This window comes from Ranitomeya imitator, chromosome 2 (genome assembly GCF_032444005.1).
Source record: "Ranitomeya imitator isolate aRanImi1 chromosome 2, aRanImi1.pri, whole genome shotgun sequence".
Lineage (NCBI taxonomy): Eukaryota > Metazoa > Chordata > Amphibia > Anura > Dendrobatidae > Ranitomeya > Ranitomeya imitator.
Genome location: NC_091283.1, coordinates 81712460 through 81731904, shown reverse-complemented (window position 1 = coordinate 81731904; position 19445 = coordinate 81712460). Strand labels below are relative to the sequence as shown.

Genomic DNA, 19445 nt, shown 5'->3' with positions numbered 1-19445 from the left:
AGAGAGGTGAGTGGTGAGGTTAGTATAAAGATTTTTTTCTTTTTCTTCCTCCAGTTTGCTGAATCTGTGCAGAAGCGAATTACAAAAAATATGCATTTCGGCAAACGAAAATTTTTGTCAAATTCAAGTAGAATTCCATTCCACTCGAATATATTCACTCATCTCTAGTGCTAGTACTTATGATTGCCATTAATTCTTCCAGGTTCCTGTAAGGAAAGCTTAGCCATTGCAGAATGAGAGATTATATAGCATTTTGAAAAAAATTATGGTTGAATTAATATGCTAGACAGGCTTTGGTTGAAAAGTAATTGAACCCCTTGGAAATACTTACATTTTGCACAGATTACTAGCAAAATTTGATCTGACTGTTATCTACCTTTTATCATTATAGACAAAGACAGACTACCAAATATCATACAAAATAATAACAACCAGAATGCATAAATTAAATAATCCAGCTGTGGAGACATGGGGGGGGGGGGGTCAGCGGGTGCTCTAGTTCACTGGCCAGAGACCACATGGACCAGGCTCCTCCCACTGAATTCCCACTCTGCTTTTACTGTGGGTCTAATACTACTCAGACAACACAGAGTGAGGGTAAAACAGTGTGGCAATACTTTACGGGACCGCAAACCAGTCAATAACACATAGAACAGTCCCAGCAAAATACCCAACATGCAAAATTACAGAGTCTCAACCTTCTGCTTACTTGCCAGGATTAAAGCAGCTGCAACTTCCAGGGCCAACAGCCTCCACCTATGGCACGCACAGACAGGAAATAATGACAATCTTAGGAAGCTAAGGGATTGACCGCTGCGGATTAGCAGCAGTTTTCCCTGAGTTTACAGTACCATGTAAACCTATGGAAAACAAAATCCGCAGTGCACATGCTGCGGAAAAAACACATGGAAAAGTAGCGTTGTTTATTCCACATGGCCTAAAAGTTCATTGAGGTATGAGGCCAGGTGACCGGAGGGTCACAACTAAGTTTCTCCAAACATCTCCAAGGAGCCACCTGACCGGTGGGTCCCAATCCTGGCTTTCCCAAACGTATCCATGGTTCTTAGCTGACCGGTGGGTCCAAACACTGACTTTCTGAAATGTTTCCATGGGTACAGTGATGGTCAATGGAGCAGATCTGTATTCTTTCAGACGGGGTCATGGTCCTGTAAATTGGCATCCTGTGGAAAGTTAAATCTGTGTCCCTTGTGATGAAGCCATGATTTCCTGTCTGCTGTTTTATATAGTGTTCCTGGCTGTGGTTTTGTAAAAAGTTTCCAGTTCTTTGGATCTCTGGATGTCTTACTTAAGAGGCATATCCCTTTTATATAGATCACAACTGTCATCCTTCAAGCCATCATCAAGAAATCAAAAGGAAGGTATGATTAGATTAACTTGCATTGCTTGAGTATTTAATTAATCTGCATAGTTTTTGTCCTCTATTTTGCAAGGCAACAAGCCACATGCCACATGATCCCACACAATGGTCAATCAACATATTATTAAACACCTCTTGTTCAATGACCCTGCATCCCTGCTTTGCAAAGATAACAGACAATAAGTTACAACAAACGTCAACATTAAAGGTTCATATGAACAATAGTAGAATTGTACAGTACAGACCAAAAGTTTGGACACACCTCATTTAAAGATTTTTCTGTATTTTCATGACTATGAAAAGTGTACATTCACACTGAAGGTAACAAAACTATGAATTAACACATGTGGAATTATATACTTAACGAAAAAGTGTGAAACAACTGAAATTATGTCTTATATTCTAGGTTCTTTAAAGTAGCCACCTTTTGCTTTGATGACTGCTTTGCACACTTTTGGCATTCTCTTGATGAGCTTCAAGAGGTAGTCACCGGGAATGGTCTTCCAACAATCTTGAAGGAGTTCCCAGAGATGCCTAGCACTTGTTGGCCCTTTTGCCTTCACTCTGCGGTCCAGCTCACCCCAAACCATCTCGATTGGGTTCAGGTCTGGTGACTGTGGAGGCTAGGTCATCTGGCATAGCACCCCATCTTGAAAATACAGAAAAATCTTTAAATGAGAAGGTGTGTCCAAACTTTTGGTCTGTACTGTACATACGGTATATTCCACTGGCGTTAGACGCAAGGTTCTTTGGGAGTCCTAGCTGCCTGTTTCGGTGACAATAACCACCTGTTGTCAAGAAGCAAAAATTAGAATGAAAAAGTCCAAAATGGCGCTCAGAAACCAGTGGCTATGCCACTAGTGACCACATACGAACGATAATCTATGTTTCTTGACCAACCAAAGAACAAACACAAATTCAAAAGTCAACATAAAGATAAAAGTCCATGCCTCCTGACTTACTGAAAATAGATGTCTGGATAATTAAGATTAAATGCTGTTTCGTCACACCAGAATTTTTAAAATTAGAACATAGGTAAGTAAACCCTTGAATTTATTAACCTGTAGACCATTCCTTAGCAGCAATCACTTTCAGCAAAAATGTCCTGTGGCTACAAATTTTGGACCATTCCTTCTTGCAAAAGTCTTTTCAGCTTATGAATATTTCTGGGATTTCTTGAGGTCATTGCTCTCTTCAGATCATGCCACGAGCATCTCAGTAGGGTTCAAGTTAGGACTGTAACTTTGCCATTACAAAAACACAAATCTTATTTGTTCACCGTTGTTATTTAATTTTTGAAGGTCAAAAAAAACATTTTTCCATTGAGGTTTTATTTAAAGTTTAGCATTTTGCGCCATTTGCTTTCTGTAGCCTCCAAGAATCCCATTTTATGTTGATAGCTGCAGAATAGAGAATTCTTCACTTTTTCTGATCTCCTCTAAGCTAAATTAAGTCTGAGGCTACACTCCAACTTAGGAAGCAAAACAGGTTGCACAACCAGATTGCTTTATATTGCACCATTGTACAGGTGAATGGGGTGAAAGAAGTCGCATTGTGACCTTCAAGGTACTGTGACAAGCAAGTCACAAAAAGTTGGAACCAGTTTTATCCATAACTAAAATGCATGTGTTTGGATCGTGCTAGATATATTTTTGTAATTTTGTGTCATTATAATGTTGCAGGCTTTTTATTTCCCTGCACATTCAGGTTTGTTGCAGTTTGCAGTCATCAAAAGAGCAGAGCAGAAGAAAATCCAATGCTGCTGAATCGTTGGCAAAGATCAGCGCCAGTCAGGACAGGCAGGTAGTTAGCAAATATCTACCTGTTACTTCTTAGGATCATTGTAAGAAAAATAAATAGTACTGAACAACTGCTTTAAGAGCTTGAAACGGGTTGGATATAGTTCTCACAGTGTTAAACACTTTTTTTCCGGGCACTTGGCATATTTGTGATTTGAGGGTAATCAATTTGGCGCAAATTTGACACTTTGTAAAAATTCGGAGAATTCAAATTTGAAAAGTTTCTCATCTGAAGTTAGTTATAATGCAACATGGACATTTATAGTGGGCAATCAGTGTCGCTGAGACGGGACTCATTGATAATCACAATAAATGCAGACTTTGCCAAACTGCAGTTAATTACGCGATCAAAACTCTTATTTCTGCACAGATATCTCAATCAAATGCTCTTTATCTCTTGCAATTCAATTATTCTAGAGGCCGCTTTGCATGTAGAGTACTTATTTCATGAATTCATGTTTCTATCAGAATGATTTATTGCATGGAGCACATTCTTTTTGTGAACAAAGCAATAACTCTCTGACTTCTTATGATATGAGATTTTTGTATTAGTTTCCCAGTAGGAAGTATATGTGCGTCTGCACAACCTGTAAATGCTCGCTAAGGCTAGGTTCACACTACGTTAGTGCAGTCCGTTCAACATATCCGTTAAACGGACTGCACTAACGCAAGTGCCGGCACTTGCACAGCGCTAGCGCAGATGGAGCTTCTGCTAGCTCCATCTGCGCTAGCGGCGAGCTAGCAGTGACGGACCCGAAAACGCTGCATTGCTTGTAATGGCGGCGTTAACGGACTACGTTACACCGCGTTATGCCGCGGTGTAACGTAGTCCGTTAAACGGGTTCACACAACGCAGTGTGAACCCAGCCTAAGACAGTAGGCAAATCCTCTGTGTCTGAAAAAACCTATTAGTGGTGTATTAACCCCTTAATGACCCAGCCTATTTTGACCTTAAAGACCTTGCCGTTTTTTGCAATTCTGACCAGTGTCCCTTTATGAGGTAATAACTCAGGAACGCTTCAACGGATCCTAGCGGTTCTGAGATTGTTTTTTCGTGACATATTGGGCTTCATGTTAGTGGTAAATTTAGGTCAATAAATTCTGCGTTTATTTGTGATAAAAACGGAAATTTGGCGAAAATTTTGAAAATTTCGCAATTTTCACATTTTGAATTTTTATTCTGTTAAACCAGAGAGATATGTGACACAAAATAGTTAATAAATAACATTTCCCACATGTTTACTTTACATCAGCACAATTTTGGAAACAAAATTTTTTTTTGTTAGGAAGTTATAAGGGTTAAAATTTGACCAGCGATTTGTCATTTTTACAACGAAATTTACAAAACCATTTTTTTTAGGGACCACCTCACATTTGAAGTCAGTTTGAGGGGTCTATATGGCTGAAAATACCCAAAAGTGACACCATTCTAAAAACTGCACCCCTCAAGGTACTCAAAACCACATTCAAGAAGTTTATTAACCCTTCAGGTGCTTCACAGCAGCAGAAGCAACATGGAAGGAAAAAATGAACATTTAACTTTTTAGTCACAAAAATTATCTTTTAGCAACAATTTTTTTATTTTCCCAATGGTAAAAGGAGAAACTGAACCACGAAAGTTGTTGTCCAATTTGTCCTGAGTACGCTGATACCTCATATGTGGGGGTAAACCACTGTTTGGGCGCACGGCAGGGCTTGGAAGGGAAGGAGCGCCATTTGACTTTTTGAATCAAAAATTGGCTCCACTCTTTAGCGGACACCATGTCACGTTTGGAGAGCCCCCGTGTGCCTAAAAATTGGAGCTCCCCCACAAGTGACCCCATTTTGGAAACTAGACGCCCCAAGGAACTTATCTAGATGCATAGTGAGCACTTTGAACCCCCAGGTGCTTCACAAATTAATCCGTAAAAATGAAAAAGTACTTTTTTTTCACAAAAAAATTCTTTTAGCCTCAATTTTTTCATTTTCACATGGGCAACAGGATAAAATGGATCCTAAAATGTGTTGGGCAATTTCTCCTGAGTACACCAATACCTCACATGTGGGGGTAAACCACTGTTTGGGCACATGGTAAGGCTCGGAAGGGAAGGAGCGCCATTTGACTTTTTGAATGAAAAATTATTTCCATCGTTAGCGGACACCATGTCGCGTTTGGAGAGCTCCTGTGTGCCTAAACATTGGCGCTCCCCCACAAGTGACCCCATTTTGGAAACTAGACCCCCCAAGGAACTTATTTAGATGCCTAGTGAGCACTTTAAACCCTCAGGTGCTTCACAAATTGATCTGTAAAAATGAAAAAGTACTTTTTTTTCACAAAAAAATTCTTTTCGCCTCAATTTTTTCATTTTCACATGGGCAGTAGGGTAAAATGGATCATAAAATTTGTTGGGCAATTTCTCCCGAGTACGTCGATACCTCATATGTGGGGGTAAACCACTGTTTGGGCACTCGGCAGGGCTCGGAAGGGAAGGCGCGCCATTTGACTTTTTGAATGGAAAATTAGCTCCAATTGTTAGCGGACACCATGTCGCGTTTGGAGAGCCCCTGTGTGCCTAAACATTGGAGCTCCCCCACAAGTGACCCCATTTTGGAAACTAGACCCCCCAAGGAACTTATCTAGATGCATATTGAGCACTTTAAACCCCCAGGTGCTTCACAGAAGTTTATAACGCAGAGCCATGAAAATAAAAAATAATTTTTCTTTCCTCAAAAATGATTTTTTAGCCTGGAATTTCCTATTTTGCCAAGGATAATAGGAGAAATTGGACCCCAAATATTGTTGTCCTGTTTGTCCTGAGTACGCAGATACCCAATATGTGGGGGTAAACCACTGTTTGGGCGCACGGCAGGGCTCGGAAGGGATGGCACGCCATTTGGCTTTTTAAATGGAAAATTAGCTCCAATCATTAGCGGACACCATGTCACGTTTGGAGAGCCCCTGTGTGCCTAAACATTGGAGATCCCCCAGAAATGACACCATTTTGGAAACTAGACCCCCAAAGGAACTAATCTAGATGTGTGGTGAGGACTTTGAACGCCCAAGTGCTTCACAGAAGTTTATAACGCAGAGCCATGAAAAAAAAAAAAAAATTATTTTCTCAAAAATGATCTTTTAGCCTGCAATTTTTTATTTTCCCAAGGGTAACAGGAGAAATTTGACCCCAAAAGTTGTTGTCCAGTTTCTCCTGAGTACGCTGATACCCCATATGTGGGGGTAAATCACTGTTTGGGCACATGCCGGGGCTCGGAAGTGAAGTAGTGACGTTTTGAAATGCAGACTTTGATGGAATGCTCTGTGGGCGTCACGTTGCGTTTGCAGAGCCCCTGATGTGGCTTACCAGTAGAAACCCCCCACAAGTGACCCCATTTTGGAAACTAGACCCCCAAAGGAACTTATCTAGATGTGTGGTGAGCACTTTGAACCCCCAAGTGCTTCATAGAAGTTTATAATGCAGAGCCGTGAAAATAATAAATACATTTTCTTTCCTCAAAAATAATTATTTAGCCCAGAATTTTTTATTTTCCCAAGGGTTACAGAAGAAACTGGACCCCAAAAGTTGTTGTCCAGTTTCTCCTGAGTACGCTGATACCCCATATGTGGGGGTAAACCACTGTTTGGGCACATGCCGAGGCTCGGAAGTGAAGTAGTGACGTTTTGAAATGCAGACTTTGATGGAATGCTCTGTGGGCGTCACGTTGCGTTTGCAGAGCCCCTGATGTGGCTTACCAGTAGAAACCCCCCACAAGTGACCGCATTTTGGAAACTAGACCCCCAAAGGAACTTATCTAGATGTGTGGTGAGCACTTTGAACCCCCAAGCGCTTCATAGAAGTTTATAATGCAGAGCCGTGAAAATAATAAATACGTTTTCTTTCCTCAAAAATAATTATTTAGCCCAGAATTTTTTAATTTTCCCAAGGGTAACAGGAGAAATTTGACCCCAATATTTGTTGTCCAGTTTCTCCTGAGTATGGTGATACCCCATATGTGGGGGTAAACTACTGTTTGGGCACATGCCGGGGCTTGGAATTGAAGTAGTGACGTTTTGAAATGCAGACTTTGATGGAATGCTCTGCGGGCGTCACGTTGCGTTTGCAGAGCCCCTGATGTGCCTAAACAGTAGAAACCCCCCACAAGTGACCCCATTTTGGAAACTAGACCCCGAAAGGAACTTATCTAGATGTGTGGTGAGCACTTTGAACCCCCAAGTGCTTCATAGAAGTTTATAATGCAGAGCCGTGAAAATAATAAATACGTTTTCTTTCCTCAAAAATAATTATTTAGCCCAGAATTTTTTATTTTCCCAAGGGTTACAGGAGAAATTGGACCCCAAAAGTTGTTGTCCAGTTTCTCCTGAGTACGCTGATACCCCATGAGTGGGGGTAAACCACTGTTTGGGCACACGTCGGGGCTCAGAAGGGAAGTAGTGACTTTTGAAATGCAGACTTTGATGGAATGGTCTGCGGGTGTCACGTTGCGTTTGCAGAGCCCCTGGTGTGCCTAAACAGTAGAAACCCCCACAAGTGACCCCATTTTAGAAATTAGACCCCCCAAGGAACTTATCTAGATATGTGGTGAGCACTTTGAACCCCCAAGTGCTTCACAGACGTTTACAACGCAGAGCCGTGAAAATAAAAAATCATTTTTCTTTCCTCAAAAATTATGTTTTAGCAAGCATTTTTTTTGATTCACAAGGGTAACAGGAGAAATTGGACCCCAGTAATTGTTGCGCAGTTTGTCCTGAGTATGCTGGTACCCCATATGTGGGGGTAAACCACTGTTTGGGCACACGTCAGGGCTCGGAAGTGAGGGAGCACCATTTGACTTTTTGAATACGAGATTGGCTGGAATCAATGGTGGCGCCATGTTGCGTTTGGAGACCCCTGATGTGCCTAAACAGTGGTAACCCCTCAATTCTACCTCCAACACTAACCCCAACACACCCCTAACCCTAATCCCAACTGTAGCCATAACCCTAAACACAACCCTAACCCCAACACACCCCTAACCATAACCACAACCCTAATTCCAACCCTAACCCTAAGGCTATGTGCCCACGTTGCGGATTCGTGTGAGATATTTTCGCACCATTTTTGAAAAATCCGCGGGTAAAAGGCACTGCGTTTTACCTGTGGATTTTCCGCGGATTTCCAGTGTTTTTTGTGCGGATTTCACCTGCGGATTCCTATTGAGGAACAGGTGTAAAACGCTGCGGAATCCGCACAAAGAATTGACATGCTGCGGAAAATACAACGCAGCGTTTCCGCGTGGTATTTTCCGCACCATGGGCACAGCGGATTTGGTTTTCCATATGTTTACATGGTACTGTAAACCTGATGGAACACTGCTGCGAATCCGCAGCCAAATCCGCACCGTGTGCACATAGCCTAATTCTAAAGGTATGTGCACACGCTGCGGAAAACGCTGCGGATCCGCAGCAGTTTCCCATGAGTTTACAGTTCAATGTAAACCTACGGGAAACAAAAATCGCTGTGCCCATGTTGCGGAAAAACTGCACGGAAACGCAGCGGTTTACATTCCGCAGCATGTCACTTCTTTGTGCGGATTCCGCAGCGGTTTTACAACTGCTCAAATAGAAAATCGCAGTTGTAAAACCGCAGTGAAATGCGCAGAAAAACCGCGGTAAATCCGCCATAAATCCGCAGCGGTTTAGCACTGCGGATTTATCAAATCCGCAGCGGAAAAATCTGCAGAGGACCAGAATACGTGTGCACATACCGAAACCCTAACCCTAGCCCTAACCCTACCCCTACCCCTAACCCTAACCCTACCCCTACCCCTAGCCCTAACCCTACCCCTAACCCTAACCCTAACCCTAGCCCTAACCCTACCCCTAACCCTACCCCTAACCCTACCCCTAACCCTAACCCTAACCCTACCCCTACCCCTAGCCCTAACCCTACCCCTAACCCTAACCCTACCCCTAAACCCTACCCCTAACCCTACCCCTAACCCTAACCCTATTCTAACAGTGGAAAAAAAAAATTTCTTTATTTTTTTATTGTCCCTACCTATGGGGGTGACAAAGGGGGGGGGTCATTTATTATTTTTTTTATTTTGATCACTGAGATAGATTATATCTCAGTGATCAAAATGCACTTTGGAACGAATCTGCCGGCCGGCAGATTCGGCGGGCGCACTGCGCATGCGCCCGCCATTTTGGAAGATGGCGGCGCCCGGGAGAAGACGGACGGGACCACGGCTGGATCGGTAAGTATGATAGGGTGGGGGGGGACCACGGGGGGGGATCGGAGCACGGGGGGGGGGAATCGGAGCGCGGGAGGGGTGGAACGGAGCGCGGGGGGCGTGGAACGGAGCACGGGGGGGCTGGAATGGAGCACGGGGGGGTGGAACGGAGCACGGGGGGGTGGATCGGAGTGCAGGGGGGGTGATTGGAGCACGGGGGGGTGATTGGAGCACGGGGGGAGCGGACACGAGCACGGGGGGGAGCGGAGCACTGGACGGAGGGGAGCCGGAGCAGTGTACCGGCCAGATCGGGGGGGTGGGGGGGCGATCGGAGGGGTGGGGTGGGGGCACACTAGTATTTCCAGCCATGGCCGATGATATTTCAGCATCGGCCATGGCTGGATTGTAATATTTCACCCGTTATAATGGGTGAAATATTACAAATCGCTCTGATTGGCAGTTTCACTTTCAACAGCCAATCAGAGCGATCGTAGCCACGAGGGGGTGAAGCCACCCCCCCTGGGCTAAACTACCACTCCCCCTGTCCCTGCAGATCGGGTGAAATGGGAGTTAACCCTTTCACCCGATCTGCAGGGACGCGATCTTTCCATGACACCGCATAGGCGTCATGGGTCGGAATGGCACCGACTTTCATGACGCCTACGTGGCGTCAAAGGTCGGGAAGGGGTTAAATGATTAGACAGTCTTCTGGGTGAGCCAGAACGGATAACTCTTCTCCAAAAATAAAATGTGTTGCCTGTCTACACAGTCTTATGCAGTAAATGGGCAAATATCAAGAAGGCTTCCGTTCAATTCAAGGACCAATCTTATGGGTAGAGTTGTTGGGGTGATCTCTTAAGGTGAGATCTTAGTGATTGCCTGTCCCTGACCTAATAAATATGAGCCAAGTGCATGCATAGAGGAATTACATCGGACACAAAGTCAGAGGTGTGGTCCTCTCTTGGCGAGAGCTGGCACTGAACTGACTTAATTAGTACAAACCAAAGATCATATAGCAGACAGGAAGAGGGCGTTGCACAGCTCCTGAGCACCATGGTGTCAGTCTGTGATAGGTCCATACTAGGTGTGGTCCATATATAGTCTTCAGTGTATCCACTTTCACATTTCAAGGATTCCTTCCAGGGCGTAGTTCCAGGATGCAGACGCCATCTTGCCACACCACATATGAGCTAGCTTATGTAATTATGTAATTATGTAATAATTGATTTCATTAGCCATTCTCTCCTTCACAGAGCTGTACACCATGAGGATGCATTACGTGGCTGCAGTCCTTTCCACTAACTCTGCATCAATCAATAATAGGAGCAAATGGAAGAAATGTCATATATCTTATACGAGAAATCTGCTTCTCTTTCCTCCCGGTTGCCTCCTGATCTTATCATTCCTATTCCATTTTGGACAAAACAAGACAAACTGCTCACTCACTGAGGGATCAGATTACATCTGCCTATTCAATTCTACTAAGAATTTAAGAAGAGGTGAAGCAGAGCAAGAAAGAATGACAAATGGTGCTGAAGCTTTCTAGTAAGTGTTTTAGCTAACCCTAGAGCTAGATTCACAACTACACTGCTCAGTACTTCCGTATAATGTCCTTCATGTTGCTGCTGCTGCTGAAAATGTTCTACAAAGATACCGAGAGCACTCATGTCTGTGTGTACTTTGTATGTAAAACAGGATAGGAATTGCGGATGATTCTGCGCTGTTGGTATAAAGAATTCCTAGATCCTTTGAAGTGTAGATAGAATGTGGTTTATTCTCAACATGTTTCGACGCTGTGCTGTCTTTTTTTTTTTCAGGAGAACCGCAGAAATAAAGCTAGTTCTCCTGTATCTGGAAAACACCCTTTGTGCGCATTCTGTCCTTTTTTAGCTTTTCTACGCTTTGTGTGTGAGATATTATACTAGTCTCTACCCACTAGTACAGAGACAACTGAATAATAAAGGTAGAGCTTGCAGATGGGGAAGTTGATTATTAATGCAGGACAAATGTCATATGATAGCCAGAAATAGTGCTATTCCTCATGTACACACGGGACAGCTGGTTCTGAAAATTCACATAAAATCACAGGTACGTTTTAGCCAAATTCTTACATCTGGGAGTCTGCGAGCTGGGACCATCTCTTGGTCAAATGGACTACCAAACTTGACAATACTTTTTCTAGCGCTGCCTCTTTTTCTTATTATTTATGGTGGTCAATAGAGTTGGATCCTAAAATATATCATTTAGGAAGACAACCTTTTTAAGAAAACGAGCAACATGCAAATTCCATGGGCACTGCATAATGCTGGTCACTTTCTGCATGTTTTCACTCCACAACATCACCTGCAGGCTATACCCGGGTGTTGGGACTAGTGTGAAGAAGGTGAAGGTTCCCTGTTCTGGTCTGAGATCTGTATAAAGGGGTAATCTCATGTGGGGTCTGGGGTGTGTCTTGGTCTATGGTCTGTATAACTGGATTCTATTTGATGGGATTTATAAAGAGGTAATCAATATTTTTGGGCGTTCGTGTGGTTTTTATTATTAGAGGGTCTGGTGTTTGCGTGGACGTCATTCTTGAAAAATGTAAGATTATAGGTTTTAAGTATTAGATTCTGGAGATGGGATGTTGATCCAGGGAACAAGTCTGATTGCCACATATGTAGTCAAAAAGGAATATGCCACTAGGTTGTAGCTATGTAATCTAAGAGCAGCATACTGTAGGGAAAGAGACCCTGATTCCAGCAATGTGACACTTACTGGTCTGCTTCATGCAGTTTTGATACAATCACAGTTTTTTTCTCTGCTACAGATCTAGCAGTGCTTTGAATGCTGAGCTCTGTATAACCCTGCCCACAGCACAGCACTGACTACCCGGCACAAAACAACTAGTCCTGTATTGATAATCTCCGGCTGATAAAACACTTATTTTATTTAAACTACAGCAAGCAGCCTAGCAAGTGACACATCTCTAGAATCAAGGTCTCTGCCCCTACTTTATGCTGCTATCAGGTTAAATAGCTGGCAGGCGTCCTTTAAGAAGTGGTAATTAGAATCTGACTCATGGGATTTTTATGTTCCCCTGGATCAACACATTAAGGTATAAGTTGAACTAAATGAATTTGTATCTTATTTAAAAATTAAAACTATGAAATAGTGGTTTATATAAACTTAGAAAATTTCTTATATGTATTTGTTTAACCCTCCGTCAGGCGCAATATAGATTCTCGTCAGTTCAGGCGCAATGTGCCTGACAAGCACAGGTCAGAAAACCACCTGTAGTAGCTACATATTTCAATTTCAGGACTATAGAAGTAGTCAGTGACCTTCATAGGAATGTATTAAAAGAGATTACACCAAATCAGATGCAAAAAAAACCATTTATTAACCATAAACTTATTAAAACTAAAAGTACCACTTTTCGGTAGTACCGCCAAATAGGCTCCAGTTATCTTTACTTAACTATTGCTTAAATATAAAATTATGGAAAAAAACTTAAAGGATATTGCACTTAGATGTTACTTAATTATTTTCTACTCATCTTCAGTGGTTTCAATTGCAGCAGAAGCAGCACAGGTACACTTAGAAAAGCAAGGCTGGCAGACGAAAGTTGCATGGGAAAGGCAGATTGATTCTTTACATATTTTGCAGTCATATTTAGAAAGCCTTCTGAAACCAGATACAAATGAGCAGGTAGTACAACTGCGTCTTTTAGAAGGTGGTAGAGTCGGTGTTTGTTCTGGAACGATATCTCTTCAACCGGTGTTGCAGGGCAAGGGGCATTCCAACCGTCTTTGTACTTCTTAGGCTTAGCTCTCCACTCACCAGTTCATTAGCCAATTGTTTTAGGTACATTCTTCTGCGCATTTGTTTAAGTTCATTACCGAGGTAAATTACTTGTGAGTTGATGCCACCCACATTCAGCATTGTAAAGAAGATTACCATCGGCCAGCGTTTGGTATTTCGACTTACATTGAAATTGCCACACATTTGGTCAGCAGTGTCAACGCCGCTTTTGGTCAAATTATAAAAAGTTATGATTTCTGGTTTCCTTAGCTCCCCAGACTCTGGATCAATGGTGTAATTATTATGTAATGAAGAGACCAAAATCACATTTTTCCTCTCGCGTGGGATGTAAGAAACTAAAATCTTTCCATTACTGAACCCAAACATAGTGCTATACTGTTGTTTGCCTTTTGTATATAGAAAATCTGGCGGCAACTGCCTTTTGTTTTTTCTAACAGTTCCCACATATGACAGCTTTTTCGTTTTTAAAAAATCAATCAGATCAAAGTCAGTAAACCAGTTGTCAGCAGTGATATTTCGACCAGATCCAAACATTGGCTCAGCAATTCTCTTTACCCCATCACTAAGCTTGTTGCTCACATTGAAAGGACCTGGTGGCTGTCTTCCACAATAAACTTCCATGTTCATAGTGTACATCATCCTTGCATCAACCATGGCAAAAATTTTAATTCCATATTTGTTTGGCTTCGATGGTATATATTGCCGAAAACCACATCTTCCACGGAAACCTGGAAGCATCTCATCAATAGTGAGGTTTTGCCCCGGGCAATAGCTTTTTTGACAATTCATAATAAATTGTTGAAATATGTCCCGAATTGGTGCAAGCCGGTCATAACCTTTTCGTTCTGTCCGGGTACTTCGATCATCGAAACGGAGGCAACGGATCAGGACTTTGAATCGTTTCAGATTCATCACAAGGCTGAATTTTTCAATGCCATCACCGTCTGTCCCCCACAGCTCCTCCAAACTTTGCCTATTTGCTCTGAAAGCACCAGCTAGGTATAACAAGCCAATAAATGCCTTGAGTTCAATCACATCAGTGTTTTTGATGTCCCTCTCTCTGGAGAATTGCTCTTTGATTGTGTCAATATACTGGTTAGTGAACCGAACAATAGTTTCCAACATGCTATCTGTAATTAGATTAGGGTACCGTCACGCTATACCATTTCGATCGCTACGACGGTACGATTCGTGACTTTCCAGCGATATTGTTACGATATCTCTGTGTCTGACATGCAGCAGCGATCAGGGATCCTGCTGAGAATCGTACGTCGTAGCAGATCGTTTAGAACTTTCTTTCATCGCTGGATCTCCCGCTGTCATCGCTAGATCGGTGTGTGTGACACTGATCTAGCGATGCGATCCAGCGATGCGTTCGCTTGTAACCAGGGTAAACATTGGGTAACTAAGCGCAGGACCGCGCTTAGTAACCTGATGTTTACCCTGGTTACAAGCGTAAAACTAAAAAAAAACAAACAGCACATACTTACATTCTGGTGTCCGTCAGGTCCCTTGCCGTCTGCTTCCCGCACTGTGACTGCCGGCCGTAAAGTGAAAACAGAGCACAGCGGCTGTGCTTTCACTTTACGGCCGGCAGTCAGTGAGTGCGGGAAGCAGACGGCAAGGGACCTGACGGACACCAGAATGTAAGTATGTGCTGTTTGTTTGTTTTTTAGTTTTACGCTTGTAACCAGGGTAAACATCGGGTTACTAAGCGCGGCCCTGCGCTTAGTTACCCGATGTTTACCCTGGTTACCCAGGGACCTCGGCATCGTTGGTCGCTGGAGAGCTGTCTGTGTGACAGCTCCCCAGCGACCACACTACGATTTACCTACGATCACGGCCAGGTCATATCGCTGGTCGTGATCGTAGGTAAATCGTATAGTGTGACGGTACCTTTACTCTAACATTCCACTGCAGTTTTAGCTTTTCTAGCACTTCCAATAACTCCAGGAAGGTGTGTAATAATATTGTGGGATTCTCTGCGCTGTTTGTTCTTGGGTGCCTTTTTGTTCCACTTTGTATTTTTATCTTTGCCCAAATAATAAGCTAGATCTGTGTCTGTTTCCTCTGTATCAGTGTCATCACCATCCTGCTCTGTTCCAGAATCAGTGTTACATTCTGCTACCTCATCTTCAGATGAAATGTCACTAGATTCCTCTAAATCCTCAGTTACTGCTGGTTCTTCCTCATCATCTTCTAACAAAAAAATCTTCATTTCTTCTAAATGAAGGGGTTTAGATGAATCATACTGTTTTCTGGCCATTGCAGCAGAAAATCTGAAGCAAGAGAGAAAGAGTATGTGTTAGGGCGCAATGTGCCTTAGAAGCCACCCTCCTTTTGTCTAAGAAAACAGTACTTATGTACACTAACTTAGCAGTAATCCTTCATAAAACAAGCTAAATACACAATCGTGATGAATAAAAAAAGAAAATACTAACCTTTCAATTTGTGTTGAAATCAGGCGCAATGTGCCTGAGAAGCCAAAGTGTTGATATCTGCTCACTAGAAGGTCTGCTGAGTCACTGTGATATCAGGTTTCACAGAGCCTGTAGAGTCAGGAGATAACTAGGAGGGGTGGGGTTTTCTGATAAGTGGGCAAGGAGAGAGAAGTGAAACTAATTACTGTGTGCCTGTCAGATCTATTGCGCCTGACGGAGGGTTAAGTTTAGTGTCTGGTACGTAATCTGCATTTGTAAGGGGCTAGTGTGTGGTCTGTATGTCCAAGGTTCTGTGGTATTTGGGCTGTGATTAAGAGAGTCATATATACAGTATTACCACCCCAGGCAAAAATTATGGAATCACCGGCCTTGGAGGATGTTCATTCAGTTGTTTAATTTTGTAGAAAAAAAGCAGATCACAGACATGGCAAAAAACTAAAGTCATTTCAAATGGCAACTTTCTGACTTTAAGAAACACTAAAAAAATCAAGAACAAAAAATGTGGTAGTCAGTAATGTTTACTTTTTTAACCAAGCATTGGGGAAAAATTATGGAATCACTTAATTCTGAGGAAAAAATTATGGAATCATGAAAAACAAACACACAAAAAAACACTCCAACACATCACTAGTATTTTGTTGCATCTTCTTTGGCTTTTATTACAGCTTGCAGTCTCTGAGGCATGGACTTAATGAGCGTCAATCAGTACTCTTCATCAATCCGGCTCCAACTTTCTATGATTGCTGTTGCCAGATCAGCTTTGCAGGTTGGATCCTTGTCATGGACCATTATCTTTGACTTCCACCAAAGATTTTGAATTGGATTGAGATCCAGACTATTTGCAGCTATGACATTGACCTTATGTGTCTTTTTTTCAAGGAATGTTTTCACAGTTTTTGCTCTACGGCAGGATGCATTATCATCTTCAAAAATGATTTCATCATTCCCAAACATCCTTTCAACTTATGGGATAAGAAAAGTGTCCAAAATATCAACATAAACAAGTGCATTTATTGAAGACTAGATGGTGGCCCGATTCTAATGCATCGGGTATTCTAGAATATGCATGTCCACGTAGTATATTGTCCAGCCACGTAGTATATTGCCCAGCAACGTAGTATATTGCCCAGCCACGTAGTATATTGCCCATCGACGTAGTATATTGCCCAGCGACGTAGTATATTGCCCAGCCTCATAGTATATTGCCCAGTCACGTAGTATATTGCCCAGTCACGTAGTATATTTTCCAGCGACGTAGTATATTGCCCAGACACATAGTATATTGCTCAGTTATGTAGTATATTGCCCATTTACGTAGTATATTGCCCAGTGACGTAGTATACAGCACAGAGCCACGTAGTATATTGCACAGCGACATAGTACGGTGGTCTAGGAGCAACATGGAACGAGCACTGAAGGACGTGGTAACTGTACTGATCGCAGTCCCTAAGCTCAACACAACACTAGAAGTAGCCGTGGAATGCTCCTAACTCTCCCTAGGCATCTCGTCACAGCCTAAGAGCTAACTACCCCTAAAGAAAGAAGCAGGAAAACTATCTTGCCTCAGAGAAAATCCCCAAAGGATAGATTAGCCCCTCACAAATAATGACTGTGAGTGGAGAGGAAAAAGACATACACAGAATGAAACCAGGATGAGCACAGGAGGCCAGTCTAGCTAAATAGATAGGACAGGATGGAATACTGTGCGGTCAGTATAAAACACTACAAATATCCACGCAGAGTTTACAAAAAAAACTCCACACCTGACTAAAGGTGTGGAGGGCAAATCTGCCTCCCAGAGCTTCCAGCAAGACAGAACAAATTTACACTGATAAGCTGGACAAACAAAGAAAGCACAGAATGGATAAGTCTACAACCTATGGACAGAAAAGAGCAAGCAAAAACCCAGCTTAGCTGAACTGGTCAGGACAACAGGGAACTCCAAAGAGATGTGAATCCAACCAGGAACCATTTACAAGTGGCACTGGCAGAAGACAGAGCCAGACCTAAATAGCCGAGCAGAAGAGAAGATAAGTGGAGGCAGCTGATGACAGCTAACTCCAAGGAGCAGCCATACCACTAGAAACCACAAGAGGGAGCCCAAGAGCAGAACTCACAAAAGTGTCACTTACAACCACCGGAGGGAGCCCAAGAGCGGAATTCACAACAGCCACATAGTATATTACCAAGCCACGTATGTCACAGGTTAAAAAAATAAAAAATAAACATACTCACCTAACGATCCGAGGGCCCCTTGTAGTTTAACATACTCACCATTCTGGTCGCTGCTCCTCAGCGTTCCATCTCTCCGCTTCCTGGGATCCAACGGCACTGTGCAGATGGGTGCGCGGCTGCCGCCATCTTGCATTCCCAGGATGCTTTGCGAAATTACCCATATGACTTAGCGGTCTCACGAGACCGCTAGGTCTTCTGGGTAATTTCGCAAAGCATCGCTGGGAAAGGAAGATGGCGGCAGGCGTGAGCGGCTCAGCGGACAACGGAGGGTGAGTATAGCAGGCTTTTTGTTTTTTTACTATTTTTAACATTACTTTCTTTTACTATTGATGCCGCATAGGCAGCATCAATAGTAAAAGGTTGGCAACACACAGGGTTAATAGCGGCGGTAACAGAATGCGTTACCCGCGGCATAACGCGGTACGTTACCGCCGGCATTAACCCTGTGTTAGCGGTGACCGGAGGGGAGTATGGAGCGGGCGCCGGGGATACTGACTGCGGGGAGCGGAGCGCCGGGGACACTGACTGCAGGGAGTGGAGCGCCGGGGACACTGACTACGGGGAGCGGAGCACCGGGGACACTGACTGCGGGGAGCGGGAAGTATGGAGCGGGCGCCGGCCACTGACTGCGGGGAGTATGGAGCGGCCATTTTCTTCCGGACTGTGCCCGTCGCTGATTGGTCGTGGCTGTTTTGCGGCAACCAATCAGCGACTTGGATTTCCATGATAGACAAAGGCTGCCACCAATGAATATCCATGACAGACAGACAGACAGAAGGACAGACGGAAGTACCCCTTAGACAATTATGTATATAGATGTAATGACAGCCGTCTCCCCAGTGCCTTTACCTGACATGCAGCCCCATATCATCAATGACTGTGGAAATTTGCATGTTCTCTTCGGGCAGTCATCTTTATAAATCTCATTGGAATGGCACCAAACAAAAGTTCCAACATCATCTTCTTGCCCAATGCAGATTCTTGATTCATCACTGAATATGACTTTCATCCAGTCATCCACAGTCCACGATTGCTTTTGCTTAGCCCATTGTAACCTTGTTTTTTTCTGCTGAGGTGTAATGATGGCTTTCGTTTAGCTTTTCTGTATAGAAATCCCATTTCTTTTAGGCGGTTTCTTGGAGTTCGGTCACAGACGTTGACTCCAGTTTCCACCCATTAGTTCCTCATTTGTTTTGTTGTGCATTTCCTGTTTTGGAGACATATTGCTTTAAGTTTCCAGTCTAATCTAATCTAAGCAGATCTAATTTGATGCAGGTGTTATTTTTGGGTATGAAAATTTACAGGGTGATTCCATAATTTTTTCCTCAGAATTGAGTGATTCCATAATTTTTCCCTCAGAATTCAGTGATTCCATAATTTTTCCCTCATGCTTGGTTAAAAAAAGTAACCATTACTGACTACCACATTTTTTGTTCTCCATTTCTTTTAGTGTTTCTTAAAGCCAGAAAGTTGCCATTTGAAATGACTTTAGTTTTGTGCCATGTCTGTGATCTGCTTTTTTTCTACAAAATTAAACAACTGAATGAACATCCTCCAAGGCCGGTGATTCCATAATTTTTG

General features: G+C 43.0%; 1 protein-coding gene across 2 annotated transcripts in view; it reads right to left on the bottom strand.

The window, feature by feature from the left end:
• Positions 1 to 19445, bottom strand: part of F9 (coagulation factor IX) — a 123527-nt gene that overhangs the window by 61072 nt on the left and 43010 nt on the right. The gene's annotated exons all lie outside the window — the stretch shown is intronic.